Genomic DNA, 21083 nt, shown 5'->3' with positions numbered 1-21083 from the left:
CCACCGGAGACCCCCGGAGGGACAAGACCCCAAGAACACAACATCTAGGTTTCCTCTAGAACTATCGCAGGCAGCCATTATGTCACAGGGGGGTTGCGATGTCCTTGGGGCCACGGGGTTCCCGTCCTCCCTGGGGGAGGGGGTCGCGGTGTCCTGGGGTCCCTGTCCTCCCGGGTGTCCGTGGGGAGGAGGAGGGGTCTCGCTGCCCCGGTGCCCCCCTCCTCCCGGCCGTTACCCGGGCACGGCGCTCGGCAGGTCTACTCAGGTGATTCGGGCTCTGTCGCCGGAAGTGCTCCGCCTCCGTGCTTCCGCTTCCCGCTGACCCCGGCAGGTGGATGCCCAAGTCCCCGGAGACGGCGGCAGGTCCCGGCGGGTGTGACAGGTAAGGCGGGTGTGTGCCGCCCCATCCCGCCCGACAACCCGGTGAAATGACGAATAATCGGTGTCATCGCGGCCGACGGTCCAACGACCGGTAACTCGTTTATTCCATGTAGTATAATCCCGGCCGCTGCTCGGCGGATCGTCGGGTGAAACCGGACCCTCCTGTTACCATCAGGCAGACTGAGCGACCCCGAAGAGCGACCCCCGCGGACTGTGACATCAGCGACGAGCGACCCCGCGGACTGTGACATCAGCGACGAGCGACCCCGCGGACTGTGACATGAGAGACCCCGCGGACTGTGACATCAGCGACGAGCGACCCCGCGGACTGTGACATCAGCGACAAGCGACCCTGCGGACTGTGACATCAGCGACCCCCGGGGACTGTGACATCAGCGACGAGCGACCCCCGCGGACTGTGACATCAGCGACGAGCGACCCCGCGGACTGGGACATCAGCGACGAGCGCCCCCCGTGGACTGTGACATCAGCGACGAGCGACTCCGCGGACTGTGACATCAGCGACGAGTGACCCCCGCGGACTGTGACATCAGCGACGAGCCACCCCCAGGGACTGTGACATCAGCGACGAGCCACCCCGCGGACTGTCACATCAGCGACACCGCGGACTGTGACATCAGCGACGAGCGACCCTGCGGACTGTGACATCAGCGACGAGCGACCCCCGCGGACTGTGACATCAGCGACGAGCGACCCCCGCGGACTGTGACATCAGCGACGAGCGACCCCCGCGGACTGTGACATCAGCGACGAGCGACCCCCGCGGACTGTGACATCAGCGACGAGCGACCCCCGCGGACTGTGACATCAGCGACGAGCGACCCTCGCGGACTGTGACATCAGCGACGAGCGACCCCGCGGACTGTGGCATCAGCGACGAGCGACCCCGCGGACTGTGGCCTCAGCGACGAGCGACCCCGCGGACTGTGGCCTCAGCGACGAGCGACCCCGCGGACTGTGGCCTTAGCGACGAGCGACCCCGCGGACTGTGGCCTTAGCGACGAGCGACCCCGCGGACTGTGGCCTCAGCGACGAGCGACCCCGCGGACTGTGGCCTCAGCGACGAGCGACCCCGCGGACTGTGGCCTCAGCGACGAGCGACCCCGCGGACTGTGGCCTCAGCGACGAGCGACCCCGCGGACTGTGGCATCAGCGACGAGCGACCCCGCGGACTGACATCAGCGACCCCCGGGGACTGTGACATCAGCAACGAGCGACCCTGTGGACTGTGACATCAATGACCCCCGCGGACTGTGACATCAGCGACGAGCGACCCCGCGGACTGTGGCCTCAGCGACGAGCGACCCCGCGGACTGTGGCCTCAGCGACCCCGCGGACTGTGGCATCAGCGACGAGCGACCCCGCGGACTGTGGCATCAGCGACGAGCGACCCCGCGGACTGTGGCATCAGCGACCCCCGGGGACTGTGACATCAGCAACGAGCGACCCTGTGGACTGTGACATCAATGACCCCCGCGGACTGTGACATCAGCGACGAGTGACCCCGCGGACTGTGACATCAGCGACGAGCGACTCCTAGGGACTGTGACATCAGCGACGAGCGACCCCCGGGGACTGTGACATCAGCAATGAGCGACCCCCGCGGACTTTGACATCAGCGACGAGTGACCCCCGCGGACTGTGACATCAGCGACGAGCGACCCCCGCGGACTGTGACATCAGCGACCCCCGCGGACTGTGACATCAGCGACCCCCGCGGACTGTGACATCAGCGACCCCCGCGGACTGTGACATCAGCGACCCCCGCGGACTGTGACATCAGCGACCCCCGCGGACTGTGACATCAGCGACCCCCGCGGACTGTGACATCAGCGACCCCCGCGGACTGTGACACCCCCCCCCCCCCCCATGGACTGTGACATCACGGGCGAGCGACCCCCGTGGACTGTGACATCACGGGCGAGCGACCCCCGTGGACTGTGACATCACGGGCGAGCGACCCCCGTGGACTGTGACATCACGGGCGAGCGACCCCCGTGGACTGTGACATAACGGGCGAGCGACCCCCGTGGACTGTGACATAACGGGCGAGCGACCCCCGTGGACTGTGACATAACGGGCGAGCGACCCCCGTGGACTGTGACATAACGGGCGAGCGACCCCCGTGGACTGTGACATAACGGGCGAGCGACCCCCGTGGACTGTGACATAACGGGCGAGCGACCCCCGTGGACTGTGACATAACGGGCGAGCGACCCCCGTGGACTGTGACATAACGGGCGAGCGACCCCCGTGGACTGTGACATAACGGGCGAGCGACCCCCGTGGACTGTGACATAACGGGCGAGCGACCCCCGTGGACTGTGACATAACGGGCGAGCGACCCCCGTGGACCATGACAACAGCGGCAAGCGATTGCTGCGGACCGGGACATCAGCGGCGAGTGGCCCCTGCGGACATCCTTCTTATCACCAACTCTGGAGCCACTTGTTTACCTCCCTAAGCTCCCTTTGTCTTTGTAGTGTGGCTTTTGGTGCAGGTGGTATTTCCGAGAAAACTACCCTGGAGGTCCTCGCCCCAAGATTGTATCCTAGGTTCCTGAAATCATTTTGAGGGCCCTCCACTGACCTCTAATTTGTTCATTGATGCCAACGTGCACCATGACCCCTTGGTCCCTTACCAGCCCTCCCAGTAACCTGTCAATCTGATGTGTGATGTGTCGAACTGGAGCGCCAGGAAGACAACACACTGTTCGACGATCCCGGTCTTTATGGCAGATTGCCCTCTCTGTCCCCCTCATAATTGAATCCCCCACCACTAGGACCTGTCTAGCCCGCCCGGCGCTCCCCTTCTCCCTGGAGCAGTTATATCCCTGGTGATCAGAGGGCCTGTCGTCCTGCAGCCTTATCCCAAGGAACATGGAAAGATCGGCGTGTATTTGACGCCATTCTAAAGAACGTGGCTCGTATTCCTGCGAGATCTCTACGTCTCGCAACGCACAAATCTCATGCAATTTCCTTGGAAGGGCTCTATTTTGCAAATGTACGTGGCATAATAGAACATGCCGTATTCTATTTGTGGTCACGGATTACACAATCCTGACATGTGAGCAGAACTGCGTGAGACGCAGTGCAATGATTGCCTGCCAGCCACCACATATCACATGGGTGTACAGAGCCCACGTAATACGCTATTCCTATATGCTATATGGTCAGGTGAGCCCGGCCCAAGAGAGGTTTATGTGTGTATGTGTAATATAATATTTTTATACTCCTTCACCTTCTGTTTTTTTTCTGCTTTTCTTTTGCTCTATGTCCCCCCCCCCCCCCCCCCCCCCCCAACATTGGTTTTCTTTATCTTTTTTTCACTGGCTCCTGTATAATATTTACATATAACACTCTTTGTTCACCACTAAAATAAGGTGTGGTCCGGTGTCACCAGTAGAGCAAAGTGTGATTGTTCTCAGTGAGAGAAGCCAAGTCATCTTGTAGATATGAGACCTTTTTAATGGCTAATAAAAATACATGATGTTACTTCATTATATCCTGATGAAGGGTCGGTAGAAGAATCCGAAAGCTCGCTGTAACATCATGTATTTTTGTTAGCCATTAAAAGCTATCATATCTACGAGATGACTTGGCTTCTCTCACTGAGAACAATCACACTATGTTTACCACTTGCACATATCACTGGCCCTCTTAGCAAAACTTTGGAAGGGGTCAATAGAATAGAAGTGAGGTTTATATATCCTCTTCTAGAAGTTGCACCACTACTGGTCTCTAGGGACATCCCAGGGTCCCTATAAGAGGGATAATATTTTGGGATCACCCATGTCGGGTCGGGTACCCTGCTTCTTTGCCATCCTGAAGGGCATAATAGCACATAAGGAGTGTCGGTCCTACAGATGTGCTCCTGGAAGGACTTGTATTACTTCACCATCACTGACCAGATGCGATGGTGTACAAACATGATCTAGAAGGGTGACGGGAAGACCGTTGAGTATTTTGTATGTGGCGCCCGATGTGGCCGGTAACTGTGTTTCAGGCACCATATGTATGATCTGCAGGTTGGTACTCCCTGCTGCAGACACATTGGTTGTATTATTGTGCTTCTCTTGGTAATTTAACATGGTGTGTGCTTCTCTTGGTAATTTAACATGGTGTACTAACTAATCGCACTCTTGTTTGTCCCTTGCTTTGGCGCTTTCTCTGCAGACACATTACTGAGGTCCGTCTCGCAGTTTTGTTCTAGTTGGATATGTTGGCTTCTTATCGGCAGGATTAGATGGTTTCAGCACCTGACGGCCGTCCTACGGATTGTCGCTTTCACGCGGAAGGGGTAATTGCTGACTGGAGGTGGAGCGTGCCGGGGTCTCCTCAGAGTAGACGGGCCGTCATCCCTAGATGAATGGTTGCCTAATTACTCGGGCCGATAGTCACATGATTTTATGCCTGCTTAAGAACGAATGAGAAGTGAACAAACTATCACCCGTCGTTTGACCATTGGCTGCGTTTATCCTGAACAATTATCTCTTTCACTCCATCCCTTAATTAGATAATCGTGTAAAAAGGCCCTTAGTGAAGCTAGAGACGGTTTTGGTCTTTTTGATAGACCGTATGTACAAGAACCTCCTACTCTCTTTAGGGCCCTTTCACACGGAACGATTCTTCAAAAAAAACCATTGGATCGTGTGATTAATATGATACTCATTCAGCGTAAACACGCCCAACAATTAGGCGCCAAACGAGAATTAGTTGGCTACTCATTTGTCTATTTTCTGCAGGCATCCACGTCACGGCTGGTGTCCACATCGCTGCGTGTAAACAGCGATTGTTGATCATTTACTGGTGCTGTGAATGTGAGAGATGTATCTACCAACGAGCGGCACCATCGAACGCGAGCATCATTCGCTCATTCAAACGATAAATTGCTCCATGTAGATGGAGCCTTAAAGCTGCTTACAGGGAACCAACGAGGATCTGCCAGGAACACATTACATCCGGGTGGGAAGTTCAGAGCCTGCAGGGTTCCCGGGGGACTGCACAGAGGCAGTAGATGGGGAAATCCATCATTAATCAACAAATGGGAATGTGAGGCAACAAACAGTAAGATTTATGCAACTACTGCTACCGTAGAAGAAGAAGAAAACATTAACCTTAAAGGTCCATTTACAGAGGACAGTGCAGGAGATTTCTCTCCTCTCGCTTCCCCGCCCCTCTCCATTCACATAACACAGCTGTTTAAACTGAATGATGGGCGATGAACTCATCGCTGATCTTTTATGCTGCATCAACGATGAGCTCATCGCTCAGTTTAAATAGCGGCTGTTCAGTAGTGAACAGCCGCTGTGTATCTCAATGGAGGGTTGTGGGGTAGCGAGAGAAGAGAAATCTCCTGCACTGCACCGCCCCCCTGCTAGCTGTTTTGTGAGTGAGACAGCTCTGCTAGCTCCAGTGCAGGAGCGCGGAGACACAAGACGAGTGTCAGGCATAGTTTGCTCGACATTAGTCCTGTGTAAATGGACCTTTAACCCGTTTAGGACCAGCCACAGTAAATTTACGGCGGCTGGTCCTGGGCTTAGAGGACCGCCGATAGTAAAATTACGGCGGTGCTTTAAATCTCCTGCCCTCTGCAATCAGTCAGAGGCAAGAACGGGTTATCAGCTGTTAGTGACAGCTGATAACCTGGAGCAGAAGGCAGGAGGGGTTTTTAACCCTTTCTGCCTTCTGCTTCCCCGATATACAGTGCTCAATGAGCACTGTATGGGCAAAGTGAAAGTAACATGTACTTTCACTATGGGAGCCTCGGGGGTCATGTGACCTGGGATTCCCTGCTACTGCAGAGCTGGAGGGTCAGACTTAGACCCTGGCAGCTCTGCAGGTGACTAATGTCACTACAGGGGTTGCTTTCACCTGCAACTAGGGCTCCTATGGACGCCCCAGCTACAGTGGGAGAGTGTCAAATAAAGGAAGAAAAAAAAATATGTGAATGTCCCCCAGAGGTCTTATATGACGTCATGGAGGACATAGATAGTAAAAAACACAATTACATACATAAGTAAAACAAAACAACAGAATAAAACAACGATACATACATAAGAAAGGGAATAACACAAAGCAGACGCCAACAAAAACCGTCGCCGTATGCACCCTGTAAACCAAACCCATACATACTATATATCAAAATGTCCGAAACAAATAGAGGAACCCATTCCTATACTTTATTTTAGTGTAAATATAAAAATAATTTTTAAAAATTATAAATGTTAAAAAAATCATTTTACCCACAATAAAACTAAAAAATGGAAAAAAAAGTCAGTAAAAAAGATATAAAAAAATTGCCCTATATGTCACGGAAAAAAACGCAGCAAAAATTATTTTGGTAGCTAAAGGAAAAAAAATAGAGCAGTAAAACCGCCACATGGGTAAAACCCCTAAAGTGTCTGGTCCTTAAGGCAGGAAACAGCCTGGTCCTTAAGGGGTTAATCATCGAACACCAAGTTGAATGAGCAAATAGCAGCCGGACTGGCTCCAGCTTTTATGCAGGTCCTTGCAGTTTATTGCATTGTTTCTTAATTTTTTTTTTTAGACCTCATTTACTATAAGGTTAAAGTGTGTTAACTGTGTTATATGGGTTGCAACAATTTGAGTGACACCATATAATGTGGCTATGCCTGAAATAATCCTCTGGTATCATGTGCTGCAGAAGGTTTCGCCATGTAAGACTACAGCTTCTGAACACTGGTAAGGAAATGCTGGGAGTTGTAGTTTTGCAGTTTGGAATGCTGAACACCATACTAATATGATGCAGTCAGAGCAGAATCCACAGTGACACAGAGTGACTCACAGGTGACATCCTCTGGACTTGTCCCTTCTCTACCTCATCTGATCCGAACCTTCATGACTTGTCCAACTAGTTCTTCCTTCTGCAGTGTTTATGTCCCAGGCATCTTCTGCTCCCCTGAAAATAATAAGTCAGCTTGTGACATCTGAAAAGGCACAAATAACTGTGCTTCTCAAAATAAATTGTAGCAAACACTGTTGCCCCTGACGTACATCATAGTCCACTGTTGCCCCCGACGTACATCATAGTCCACTGTTGCCCCCGACGTACATCATAATCCACTGTTGCCCCCGACGGACATCATAATCCACTGTTGCCCCCGACGGACATCATAATCCACTGTTGCCCCCGACGGACATCATAATCCACTGTTGCCCCCGACGGACATCATAATCCACTGTTGCCCCCGACGGACATCTTAATCCACTGTTGCCCCCGACGGACATCTTAATCCACTGTTGCCCCCGAAGGGCATCATAATCCACTGTTGCCCCCGACGGACATCATAATCCACTGTTGCCCCCGACGGACATCATAATCCACTGTTGCCCCCGACGGACATCATAATCCACTGTTGCCCCCGACGGACATCATAATCCACTGTTGCCCCCGACGGACATCATAATCCACTGTTGCCCCCGACGGACATCATAATCCACTGTTGCCCCCGACGGACATCATAATCCACTGTTGCCCCCGACGGACATCATAATCCACTGTTGCCCCCGACGGACATCTTAATCCACTGTTGCCCCCGACGGACATCATAATCCACTGTTGCCCCCGACGGACATCATAATCCACTGTTGCCCCCGACGGACATCATAATCCACTGTTGCCCCCGACGGACATCATAATCCACTGTTGCCCCCGACGGACATCATAATCCACTGTTGCCCCCGACGGACATCATAATCCACTGTTGCCCCCGACGGACATCATAATCCACTGTTGCCCCCGACGGACATCATCCACTGTTGCCCCCGACGGACATCCTAATCCACGGTTGCCCCCGACGGACATCCTAATCCACGGTTGCCCCCGACGGACATCCTAATCCACGGTTGCCCCCGACGGACATCCTAATCCACGGTTGCCCCCGACGGACATCCTAATCCACGGTTGCCCCCGACGGACATCCTAATCCACGGTTGCCCCCAAAATACACTTTCTCAAAAACAATTGCACCCCCAGAAGAAGCTGTCGTTTTGCTGCAAAACTCGTCCTGCAGTTCAATCTCAGGCAGATATGCAGACGATGAGAGTTGTGGTGTGATTAGATGAACGGTCTTGTCACCGGAGGCCCTAATAGTGGTTCCCCCCTTGGCCTACAGAAGGCTATCAGGGTCTGCTTGTCTGGAGTGACCTCTTCTTCCGCTTGTGTAGAGTTTGTTGACCACTAGACGCCTCTACAACGCAGAGAAGAGATTTCACCCTGTTACCAGAGTCTGAGAGGGGCGCATTACTGGGATTTGAGAAGCTGGATGGTCATATCGATGCATTGTCCTCCACCTGCCATTCTGACCAGACTGTTAGGAGGTGTTGGGACCAGTGGATGGGGGCACACAAGGTGACCGGGATCAGAACGCCCCTTACAGACCACCAGTAGAGAGGACCGTCTTACCAGACTGTTATGGGGTGTTGGGACTAGTGAATGCATGAGGGCACACAAAGTGACCGGACTCAGGATGCCCCCGACAGACCACCAGTAGAGAGGAGTGTCTGACCAGACTGTTAAAGGTGTTGGAACCAGTGGATAGGGACCCCTGACAGACCCCCCAGTAAAGAGGATTGTCTGATTGTCCGACAAGCACGAATAGCCCCAACTGTTTCATAGTCCAACATCCAGAGACAGGTGGCGCCATCATTACAGGCTCCTTATATCAATGTAACAGTCCCACATAGAACATTTTGTTTAATTTCAACAACACCTGGTGGAAGCTGTCCGCCAGACAAGACAGGCTGCACCACCGCTGGTTCTAGTGCTCATTCAGTGTATTGTGGCACTGCTCTACTTCACCGCCTAATCCCTGTAGAGCTCCTTACAAACTGGGAGAGCATGAAGGAATAAGCCCAGGGCACACTGGTATCTTAGTCGTAAAGTTGGGCTAGGAGCTCCACATGACTAATTACCCTTATTAAGAGATTTTCCCTTAATAAACATCATGGAGCCAAGATATCTCTGGGAACCAACCTAGGTGTCCCCGTATTAACATTACTATCGTACTATCACTGCCTTAAGGAGGGGGGGGGGGGGCGCGCATAAATTGCAGGGGCCGCATCCTTACCCTAACACTCATCCTCACCCAAATGCCAATAAGCCACCCTAGCCAATCAGAAGCTTGGGGGCATTAACTGGGCGGATACTGTGTGTCACTAGGTCTCCACCCATCATTCTGGTGGAGACAAGATACAACAGTACTGGGCTGAACCTTCTGAACTGTGAAAGCCCTTCAAATATTTGTGGACAACTATTAAGTCGCCTCTCAGCCATTTGTTTTTGCAAGCTAAACATTCCCAGATCCTTTAACTGTTCCTCATAGGCCATGATTTGTAGACCGCTCACCATCTTGGTAACTCTTCTCTGAACTTGCTCTAGTTTGTCTATGTCTTTTTTTAAAGTGGGGTGCCTATAACTGGACACAGTATTCCAGATGAGGTCTGCCTAAGGAAGAGTAGAGGGGGATAATTACCTCACGTGATCTAGACTCTATGCTTCTCTCAAGTCTTTTTCACATGTGCTGCTGCTTAGCCCAATTCCTCCCTGTCTGTCCAAAAGCTCATAGAATGGTAGAGTTGGAAGGGACTTCTGGGGTCATCAAGTTCTCCAGGGTCATCGGGTTCAACCCCCTGCTCAGTGCAGGATTCACTAAATCATCCCAGACAGATGTCTGTACAACCTATGAAGACTTCCATTAAAGGAGAACTCACCACTTCCCATGGCAACCTGTTCCACGCATTGATCACCCTCACTGTCTAATATCTAATGTGTCTCCTCCCTGTCAGTTTCATCCCATTGCTTCTTGTCTTTCTTTGTGCAAATGAGAATAGGGCTCTTCCCTCTGCACTGTGACAGCCCTTCAGATATTTGTAGGCAGCTATTAAGTCTCCTCTCAGCCTTCTTCTTTTTTCCAAGCTAAAGATTCCCAGATCCTCTAACTATTCCACATAGGTTCCACATGATTTGCAGACCACTCACAATCCTGGTAGCTCTTCTCTGATCTTGCTCCAGTATGTCAATGTTTTTGTTTTTTTTAAGTGGGGTGCCCAGAACTGGACACAGTATTCCAGATGAGGTCTGCCTAAGGAAGAGTAGAGGGGCATAATTACCTCCTGTCATCTAGACTCTATGCTTCTCTTAATACATCCCAGAATTGTGTTTGCCTTTTTGGCTGCTGCATCACATTGTTGACTCATGTTCAGTCTATGATCGATTACTATACTCAAGTGTTTTCACATGTGCTGTTACTTAGCCCAATTCCTCTAATTCTGTATGTGCTTTTTTCATTTTTGTTGCCCAGATGTAGAACTTTGCATTTCTCCTTGTTAAATACCATTCTGTTAGTCGCCTTCCACTGTTCAAGCTTTTCTAGATCTTTTTGAATCCTCTCTCTTCCCTAGTGTTAGCTATCCCTCCTAGCTTTGTGTCGTCTGCAAATTTGATCAGTTTCCCATCAATTTCCTCCTCCAGATCATTTATAAAAATGTTAAACAACACTTGGCCTAGGACAGAGCCTTGTGGTACCCCACTTGATACATTCTTCCACTTAGATGTGCAGCCATTTATGACCACTCTTTGAATACGATTACTCAGCCAGTTGTGAATCCACCTAACAGTTGTCTTGCCAATCCCATATTTGGTCATTTTTTTCAATAAGTATGATATGAGATACTTTGTGAAAGGCTTTACTAAAGTCAAGATATACTATATCCACAGCATTTCCCTCATCAACCCAGTATGTTGCTTCTGCAGCAACATATTAGGGCAACACAAATATAATTGAGAAGGAAGGAGAAGGGTGCATACACAATCAGTCCCATGAATTTGGATTGCTCTAGACTAGGATGAATGTTACACCTTCACAATTTGGCTACATCCAGGATTGAAGATTCTGCAGGACTGTTTTTATCACTTGTGTGCGACATGATCTTGTCCCTCTAAGGAAATTATCATGGCCCAATACTAACATAGTATGTAAGACTGAAAAAGAAGACATGTCCATCCAGTTCAGCCTATTACCCCAGTGTTGATAAACTGGTATATGTCCACTCAGGGTTGTGTGAAGGGGTGAGATTCAGTATAAAATAGCTCATGCTGGAAAGTCCTGACAACATAGTCAATGTATGCATTTTACAGACGATCCAGTGTGTTAATTGCTAAAGGGGTTGACCGAGTTGTAATATCTCAGTACAACTCCTTCTCAGTACAACCCCTTCTCCATGCAATAACTTAGTAAGCATACAGTCGTCTCTCCCCACTCCTGCTGTGTCCTGCTGCAGCCCCAGTTTCACGTCCGCTTTATGAGACGCCACAGGGGCCAGAGCCAATAGCAGAGCTCAGTAATGATCCCTTATGAACAACTGCCTGATTACTGTCAATGGAGGCGGTACAGGCCAGAACTATTATCGCTATAAAAAAGGGCCCTGAGATGTAATGAATAGATTTGATTTAGAACAGCTTTTTTGCGCTCCTTAGTGCAACTTTTTTTGCGCCACGAATGAGGCTTTACATGCGTATGAGCGGACTTTACTTTTTCTGCCCACAGGGCATGTTCATTTGCACTCGTAAACAAGCTCACTGATTAAAATGGCTAATTAGTTCCATATGTGTTCTTTTTCCATTGGAATTACACAGTGTTTCACGCATCTCCTTGGATATTGCGCATGCACTTGCGCACCCCCTTCCAAATGCGCAGAATGATAAATCACGTTTCTATCTTTTTTACGCAGCTGAAAATACGAGCATGTGAAGGAACCATTGAAATCCATAAGTTCTATTCAGAGCATATTGCGTGCGGAAATACGTCCATGTGAAGCCGCCCTTAGTCTAATAGGTTCCTTCTGTATTTGTTGTAGCATTTTAGAAAATACTGGAGTGGGTGGGAGAAAGGGGCCTTTTAAACTCTTCGTCTTCCTGTCCTTGCAGAGGCCGAAGGGCATCCTCCAGTAGTGCTGTCATGATGGACTCAAGGAAACAGAATTAACGGTAGGGCATAATTCCTATATTATGCGCCACTCAGATTGATAATATCACCTTTTCTGACCATGCTCTCAGTTGGGTTCTCATTGTACTTGCCCAGCCTCTTTCCCATCAGTGGCAGTGGAAATTGAGCACTACCCTCTTGAACGATACTGCGGTCTCTAAAAATATTAAGCAGTCTCTTACTGACTACTGTGCTCTTAAAGTGCCAGCTGTTTCTAATCCCTGCGTTCTATGGCAAGCTCATAAATGTGTGGTCAGAGGTGTGCTGATTAAATATGGTACCTACCTCGAGAGCGAATGGGCAGGCTGTCTTGCAGCTTCTAGCTGAAATCGCTAGTCAGGAAACGCAATATAAGCCCCCCGCCATGACAGATATTCACTCCTCTCTTTCAAAAACCAGATGTACTGCATGCTCTGCTTATCCATAAATCCAAGACCACTTTGGCTAAATGTTATCACCACTGCTACGAGAATGGCAACAAATGTAGTAGGTCTCTCGCTAAAGCTCTGAGATACCAGCAAACTGGAATGTATATCCCTGAAATAGCACCTGACCCAATCAGTAAACATCTCCTTGTGGATCTAATTGTAGTATTTAAGGACTACTACGCCTCATTGTAGTTGGTTGATGTCTATAATCCTGAAACTCTATGGCATGACTAATGTGCTTGGGTTCAAGCCTACATTCGCAACTTTGGCATGCCTTTTCTACAACCTGGGGGCATAGATGAGATAGTATCCTATCACTGAGACCGAACTCTTGGCTGCCATCAAAGACTCTCCAGGTTGGCTTTCCTCTTGTATACCATAAGGCCTTTTCTGACATTTTATCTCCTTTTCTTCTGACCTCATTCAATGTTCAAGAATTGGCACTCCCAAAGGACGCTCTACATGCGCACATTGCTGTTATCCATAAATCTGTTAAGGATCCTTCTATGCGCTCTACTTACAGACTTGCTTAATGTCGACACTAAACTCTTCACAAAGATTTTGGCTGCTAGGCTAGCTTCTCTCCTTTCGGTCGCCTTTTGGTATAGAATCCCGGGACACTATTATTAAGACTCTCAATTTTGTTCCTAAGGCTCACTTGCAGCAGGTCTCTCTCATTCTTCCTTCAACCAGTACTGAGAGTGCCTTTGATAGTCAGTTGGGTTTTCATGGAAGAGATTCTTCGGGCTATTGGTATGAAGCATAATAAGCTAACCTGGATTTCTTCTGTCAAGTCTTCGATCTTGGTCTAAAACAATTTTATTTAAGCAAGTAAGCCTACTAGGGCAGCTTGATCAATGCTTTGTAGGTCATAGAAATGGATGGTGTAAGTTTTACTGAGCTTAAATCTTACTATTTAGCTCCCCATTTGTCTAGAGTGCTGGACTGGTGCTGTCGGGGCTCTTCCAGACCTTGGGTCTAACTGGAACAAAGCTTCTCCATTGCCCCAGAAGCAACACACTGAGCTAATTATGCTAAAGAACCATTCCACTATTGTTGTGATTATTGGTTGCTGCAAAAATGCTCTTATATTCTCCTCTTTCCTTCCTTTCCTTCACCTCTTTGTCCCTTCCTTGGTAACCCAGCTTTTCTACCTAGATTAGAAGATACTATATTCCAAACTTTGATTATGGCCAATCGCTTTAGAATTATTTGGAGGGGTGTCCTGATTGGCCCTCACTGGAGTCAATGGCTTTGGTTCCCGAATCCCAGCCCTTGGGCCTTTGGAGAGCCATCCAACTCCGCCAATTTTATTTGCTGTCTGCCTCCTATGTTCTAAGACAGCCTTTGAAGAACTCTGTCTAGGCTCTGTATTTTGTGACATGCTTTGTCCTTGCCTTATTTGCTACTGCAAACTCCTCTAGATCAGCCTCCCACTGGGTTCCTGCTATGGTTGAAGGCTGATCTCGGCTTGTACCAGTTCCCAGGACAACATGCCTATTTGTTTGCGTTTCCAATAGGCTAATTACTATGTCTTGTCAGGTGTGTTATAGGGTATTGCACGCTCTGAGTAAGCTGAATATGCTGACCTTGTAGTGAAGGGGATGGCTCTTTTCTCCACATTTTTTGTTATTCTTTAGTCTTGGTGCCCTTTTGGGGCAAGTTAACCATATAGTAGCAGGTCGCTCGATCTGCTTGGACCCGATCCTTTCTCCCCCTTCATCAGTGTGAGATTGCTCTGGCATTGATTCCATACTACGTTTTCTGGTGATGACAGCCAGGGCCTGTATTTTCTTAATGGGGAAAAGAGAATGTGTTCTGTCTGTATTTTTTGTGGTTTTCCAAATTCAGTCCATATATGTGGAGGATCTGGTCTAATATGCATGATTCCTCCAAAGGTTTTATACAACTTCTGTTTTACTGGATGGAATTTCAGTTCTCATTATTGATTGGGTGGAATGAGCCTGCCCACTGCACATGTATGATCCACCACCCCTGCCATGGTTCTATACCCCCTCCCCCCCCCTTTCTTTTTTTCCTCTTCTATTTTTCTACCTTTTCTTGTTCTCCTTTTCCTCTTTCCTCTTTCTTCCATTTTGTCTTTGTCTTCTGATTTTTCTTTCTTATACCTTGAGCCTATTTGCCCAGTTCCTGTTGGGTTCTATTGTAGTGAAAACACTGGATTCGGAGTTTGAGGTGAGCTTTGCCTCGCTTACTGTTCTGTATGTCTTTTTCGGCCTTGCCAATTGTTAAATTTGGCTGCTATTCCCATGTGCTCTTTTCTCATTCTGGCTGCTTCCGCCATGTCTTGTTCAGATAGTCTATTTTAAGGAGGCGCGCCCCTCCGCTCTGTCTTCTATCTCAGTTCTTAGATAAAGAGTATATTCTAACTGCCTGTTCACAGGGGTGGGAGGCGGGCGGCCGGAAGAGACCTCCAGTGCGCTCTGCCTCCTTCACTGAGCGACTATCACGCCTGTAGGGAAGCACAGGGGCCATAGCTGCCCCATGTCAAAGTGCCCTAGGTCAGCATGGATTTATTGTGTTTAGAGGGGCAGGAGTGGAGCCCTGGAGTGCACCCGTGTGCCTGCCCCTACCCACAGGATATATGAGGAATCGGTTCTTCTTATTAGACCTAAACAAGGTTCTAGACTTCCGACTACGTAATGCTTATACAGTGTGATGTAGAAAAAGCATTAACCTGTAAGCAAAGAGTAATCTATCCTAATGTTCACCTTGTCTTTATATTTTGACATATTGGGACAGTTTTCTGGTGCAAAATGGCATCGTAAATTTGGGTGCAATTTCTGGCTTAAGTTAAACTAATAAGTGATCTAAACGTAGTCTTAAACTTCGACAGATTTATCATTTAAGAGCGCTTCTGTGATGGTAATAGCGCATTTTAAGACTGGCTGACTGTTAGACAGCATTCATACCTAGCGGGGCTCATCTCCATGAGGCAGGTTTCTGGCGTGTGCCCTGGGTAGTTATGCAAGAGTATGACTTTCCTCTCACTTTGCAGATCAGCCTAATTACTGCATGCCTGGCATTCCTGCGCCCTGCCCAGTGCTGGTTTCTGCTGTTAATATATAGAGGTGGTAATGTAAGAATTTAGGGTACATTCACATTTTGGCAATTTAGCATTTTGACCCCACAGTTTTTCTTAGGAGTTAATGCAATTTAGAGGAGAAAAAATAAAATTTCATATTTGTGCAAATATGTCATTTTAAAGACATTTTTTTCTATAGTGCACATGAAAATGAAGATTTACACCCCAAGATGGATACCCCTGTTTGTCCTGTGTTCAGAAACATACCCATTGTGGCCCTAATATTATAATGGGGCCCAAACCGAAAGGAGCAGCCGGTGGTTTTCAGAACAGACATTTTGCTTGAAGGTTGCACACTTGGGGAGCCCTCGAGCGGCCAAAACGATAGACTCAACACAATTGACTCCATTATGAAAACTAGACCTCTTAACGAATTCATCTAGGGGTGTATGGCATATTTTGACCCCACAGTTTTTTGAATGAATCTAAGCAAAGCAGAAGGAAAAAATTTCGATTCTCATTTTTTGGCAATTGTGTCATTTTAAAAACAATTTGAATGAAGACTTTCACTCCAAAATGTATACCCCTGTTTGTCCCGTGTTCAGAAACATATCCATTGTGGCCCCAATGTTATGTCTCTATGCACAACGGGACCCAAACCGAAAGGAGCAATAAACTTCAACTTTTACGTGATCCCCGTTATCTGTTGGATAATGGCGATCACGTGACTGGGGACAGATCACCGCGGCCCTCGATCACTGCTGCCGGCTCTCGACTTCCTTAAGTAGCGAGGAGATTTAAAATTTCTCTGGCCCTCCTCAGCTTCTGCGCTGAAGCTAGGGAGAGGTCCATGGATAAGGATCCCATCAGGGAACATCGCCTTAGGTAAGTAATTTCCCCTCACGGATCTGATACATGATGGGATGTAAAACTTAAACTTTTTTTTTACTTTTACACAATCGCCGTTAACCATTCGATAGTAGCGATCACGCGACCAGGGACAGAATACCACGCCCCCCTCCCCCATAAAATCTCCAGGCCCTCAGCTACGTTTGGTAGCCAGGAGCAGGGAAATTTTAAATCACCGCGACAATCTGCAGCTTCTACGCATGCATCCGCCATTTTGGCATCGTGCAGAGAAGCTGGGGTAAGGTCCATGGATAAATCCATGGGCTTTAGGTATGTAATTTCATCTCTCCCCACAAATATGATCCGTGAGGGAAGATGAAACTTAAACTTTTTTAAAAGTTTTTTAACATTTTTTTTACACTTTTTAAAACTTTTGTGTTTTAAAACTTTTGGAGTGAGGCCGCTACAGAAAAAAAAAGAATTAACATGCTGCGTCTGTCAATTCTTTTTCTTTTTTTTTTCCGTAGCGGCCTCACTCCACTCTATGGGGAGAGAAAGCCACAGCGGAATGCCGGTGGCCGAACCGCTCCAAAGCCCTCGGCGAAATGCTGCAAGTTCTAAAGCTGCAGCTCTCTCGCGGACATCTCGCAGCTTTTCGGTGCAGCCAAGCCGTGGGATTTTCGTCCCATGGGAACCCAGCCTAAGACTTCAGTCCTAGTTTTTGCTCACAAATACTGTTGCAAAATTCTGCCCCAAATTCAGCTGTGGGAACGGGGCTTTAAGGGGGTTTTCCAGCTTTTAACTATTTTTGATGTAATAGTTGATTGATCAATTGGCAGCTTTTACTAAAGACAAAGTGAAAGCTTTCCCCACCTTGTAAGCGTATATTTAGGGTGCAGGTCTAGTTTACAGCCTTTTGGCGTATCTTGGGCCCCCATGCGCCTATAGCTTATATAACATGCCTCACGTTTGTGCCACAATTCCAGAAGTTTCTGGCATAAATGTTATAGTGTATTTCAGAGGCCGCTGCTTCACCCCAAGCCCTGCTCATGCTATTCAGAAGTGGAGGGTGCAGCATAAAATGCAGAAAAGTCACTATTTGTTTTACGCAAGTGGGACTGTAATAAAAATGTGCAGTTTTCTGGCATAAAGCGTTTTCTGAATTCCCCCTCAGTTGTACAGTGATGGCTGCTTATCTCTATAGGTTCTCTTGTCTCACGTTCTCCAAATATTGCACTCTTAATCTCCATATTCTGAATCTTATTCTTCACAGATTGTGCTGTCAATGTCCATGAAAGCTGCAAGACCTTACTAGCTGAATGCACTAGCAGCACATCAAAGGTACCGTATCTTTAAAGCTTTATGGCGTACTGAGGTTTTGGACTAAATGGCAAAACCATTTCATGCTAATTAAAACTTCCTTGGTCATCTAGAATAGTGGGAGGGGTCGATGTATCTAACACCTGTGAATCAATCATCATATGCCTCTAGTTACCTGGGTGCACTTGTCAAGGGAAGCTGTCCGAAGCAAATATCAGAGACGTGCAGCCGCACTGACAAGGACGGCACGCCACTGATGAGGCTTTAATATTGAGAACTTCTGTTACACCTGTAAAAATGTGGCTGTGTGATTGGCTCTGGCCCCTGCCTGATCCGAGGGGGGCTGCTAGACAGACCGTATTGACTATGCCCGTTAAAACTTCTCTTTAGACAAAAAAGTGCATCATGCTATGCTATTTTGTCAAGAAGTTTGTAGCAGATTGGCTCCCAATGGATCCTCTGACTCAGATGTGAAAGTGGCCTTAATCAATTTTTTTCCCTCATTGCAGCCACGTTGGTGCTTCCCCATTCCCTACATCTCCACCCTCAGTTTACGGCAGAGCCGGATCATCTAAGCTGCTAGAGCGTAAACCGTGCCACTGTTTACCACTTTTGACATAACATTATGTAAGACTGAAAAAGACACCGGTCTATCCAGTTCAACCTATGATTCTACTGTGTTGATCCAGAGGAAGGCAAAAAAAAACCAATGACGTAGAAGCCAGTTTGCCAGATTTGAAGTCTGGAAGAAATTCTTTCCCAAAAATTAGGAAATCTGAATAATCCTTAGATTGTTTTTTTCCCCCCTAAAAAGTGGATATTTGGCTACCTGATGGTTTGTTTGTTTTTTCTTTTGTTTGAATCAACATTGAGGGATAATAGGCTAAACTGGAATGACCTTTTTCTTTTTGGCCATTACTTATTGAACTATATGTTACTGTGACTTTGTACCCGCTCCTTCTTGAGTACCGGTGCCCAAGACTGTCCACAATATTCCATTTGTGGTCTGTCCAGTGACTTGTAAAGAGAAAGAACAATGTTCTCGTCATGTGCCCCAAGACCTCTTTTGATGACCCCCATGATCCCATTTGCCTTGGCAGCAGCTGCCTGACACTGGTTGCTCCAGTTAAGCTTACAGCTAACTAAAACCCCCAAGTCTGTTTCCATGTCAGTGTTACCCAATGGTTTCCCATTTAGTGTGTAATGGTGATATATATTTCCTCTGCCCATGTGCAGAACCTTACATTTATCAGTGTTAAACCTCATTTGCCACTTTTCTGCCCCAACTCATCCAAATCTGCACTAGTATCGGTGACCCTTCCAATACAGCCACTGTGGTACCCCACTAGTATCGGTGACGCTTCCAATACTTTTCCGTGTGGTACCCCACTGGTAATTGTGACCCCCTCCGATACTGCCCCCTGTGCTACTCCACTAGTAACTGTGGCCCCTTCTATAATTCGCCCTCCGGTACCCCACTGGTATCGTTTAGCCCTCCAATACTGCCCCCTGCGGTACCACACTAGCAACTGTGGCCCCTTCTATATTGCGCCCTGTGGTACCCCACTGGTATCAGTGACCCCTGCAATACTGCCCCCTATGGTACCCCACTGGTATCGGTGACCTTCAATACTGCCCTTTGTGGCACCCTATTAGTAACAGTGACCCTTCCAATACTGCCACCTGTGGTACCCAATAGTAACAGTGACTCCTCTAATACTGCCCCCTGTGGTACCCCATTAGTAATATTCACCCCTCCAATACTGCCCCCTGCGGTACCCCACTAGTAACAGTGACCCCTTCAATACTGCCCCCTTTGGTACCCCACTAGTAAATGTGGCCCCTCTGATACTGCCCCCTGTGGTACCCCACCAGTAATGATGACCCGTCAAATACTGTCCCCTGTGGTACCTCACTAGTAACAGTGACCCTTCCAATACTGCTCCCTGTGGTACGCCACTAGTTTCGGTGACCCCTCCGATACTGCCCCATGTGGTACCCTACTAGTATCGTTGACCCTTCCGATATTGCCCCCTGTTGTACCCCACTAGTAATGGTGATCCCTGTGGTGCGCCACTAGTATCGGTGACCCCTCCTATACTGCGCCCTGTGGTCCCCAACTGGTATCAGAGACCCCTGCAATACTGCCCCCTGTGGCACCTCATTAGTAAGAATGACCCCTCCAATACTGCCTCCTGTGGTACCCCACTAGTGACTGTGACCCCTCCAATACTGCTCCCTGTGGTACGCCACTAGTATCGGTGACCCCTCCACCCCACTAGTTTCGGTGACCCCTCCGATACTGCCACCTTTGGTATACCACTAGTAACAGTGACCCATCCGATACTGCGCCCATGATACCCCACTAGTAACGTTGACCCCTCTGATACTGCCCTCTGTTATACCCCACTAGTATTAGTGACCCCTTCGATACTGCCCCATGTTGTACCCCACTAGTATCGGTGACCCCTCCGATACTGCCCCCAGTTGTACCCCACTAGTAACGGTGACCCCTCGTATACTGCACCCTGTGGTCCCCAACTGGTATCGGCGACCCCGCAATACTGCCCCCTGTGGTACCCCATTAGTAACAATGACCCCTCCAATATTGCCCCCTGTGGTACCACACTAGTAACAGTGACCCCTCCAATACTGCCCCCTGTGGTACCTCACTAGTGACTGTGGCCTCTCCTATACTGTACTGCGCCCTGTGATACCCCACTGGTATTGGTGATCCCTGCAATACTGCCCCCTGTGGCAGCCCGCTAGTAACAGTGACCCCTCTGATACTGCCCTCTGTGTTGGCCCACTAGTAACGGTGAGCCCTACAATAGTGCGCCCTGTGGTACCCCACTAGTAATAGTTACCCCAATGAAACTGCACCCTGTGGTTCCCCACTAGTAATGGTGACCTATCTGATACTGCCCCCTGTGGAGAATGTTCTTAGAAGCTGTTCTGTGGGATTTTGTGCCTTGGTTTACTCAATTGGGGTCAGTAGAGAAAATGCTTGAGAGACGCTTATCAATTGTGC

At 48.7% G+C, this 21083-nt stretch overlaps 1 protein-coding gene across 1 annotated transcript in view; it reads left to right on the top strand.

Annotated features, from left to right (window-relative positions):
* Nucleotides 1–347: 347 nt before the first annotated feature.
* Nucleotides 348–21083, top strand: part of ARHGEF18 (Rho/Rac guanine nucleotide exchange factor 18) — an 87887-nt gene continuing 67151 nt past the window's right edge. The window contains exons 1-3 of the mRNA XM_066574201.1: nucleotides 348–382; nucleotides 12352–12411; nucleotides 18006–18073. The gene's annotated coding sequence lies outside the window, so the exon portion shown is untranslated. The remainder of the gene's footprint in view (nucleotides 383–12351; nucleotides 12412–18005; nucleotides 18074–21083) is intronic.

Source organism: Eleutherodactylus coqui, chromosome 7 (genome assembly GCF_035609145.1).
Source record: "Eleutherodactylus coqui strain aEleCoq1 chromosome 7, aEleCoq1.hap1, whole genome shotgun sequence".
NCBI classification, from domain to species: Eukaryota; Metazoa; Chordata; class Amphibia; order Anura; family Eleutherodactylidae; genus Eleutherodactylus; species Eleutherodactylus coqui.
Note: the sequence above shows the minus strand (reverse complement) of the source record. Positions and strands in the feature narration are given on the sequence as shown.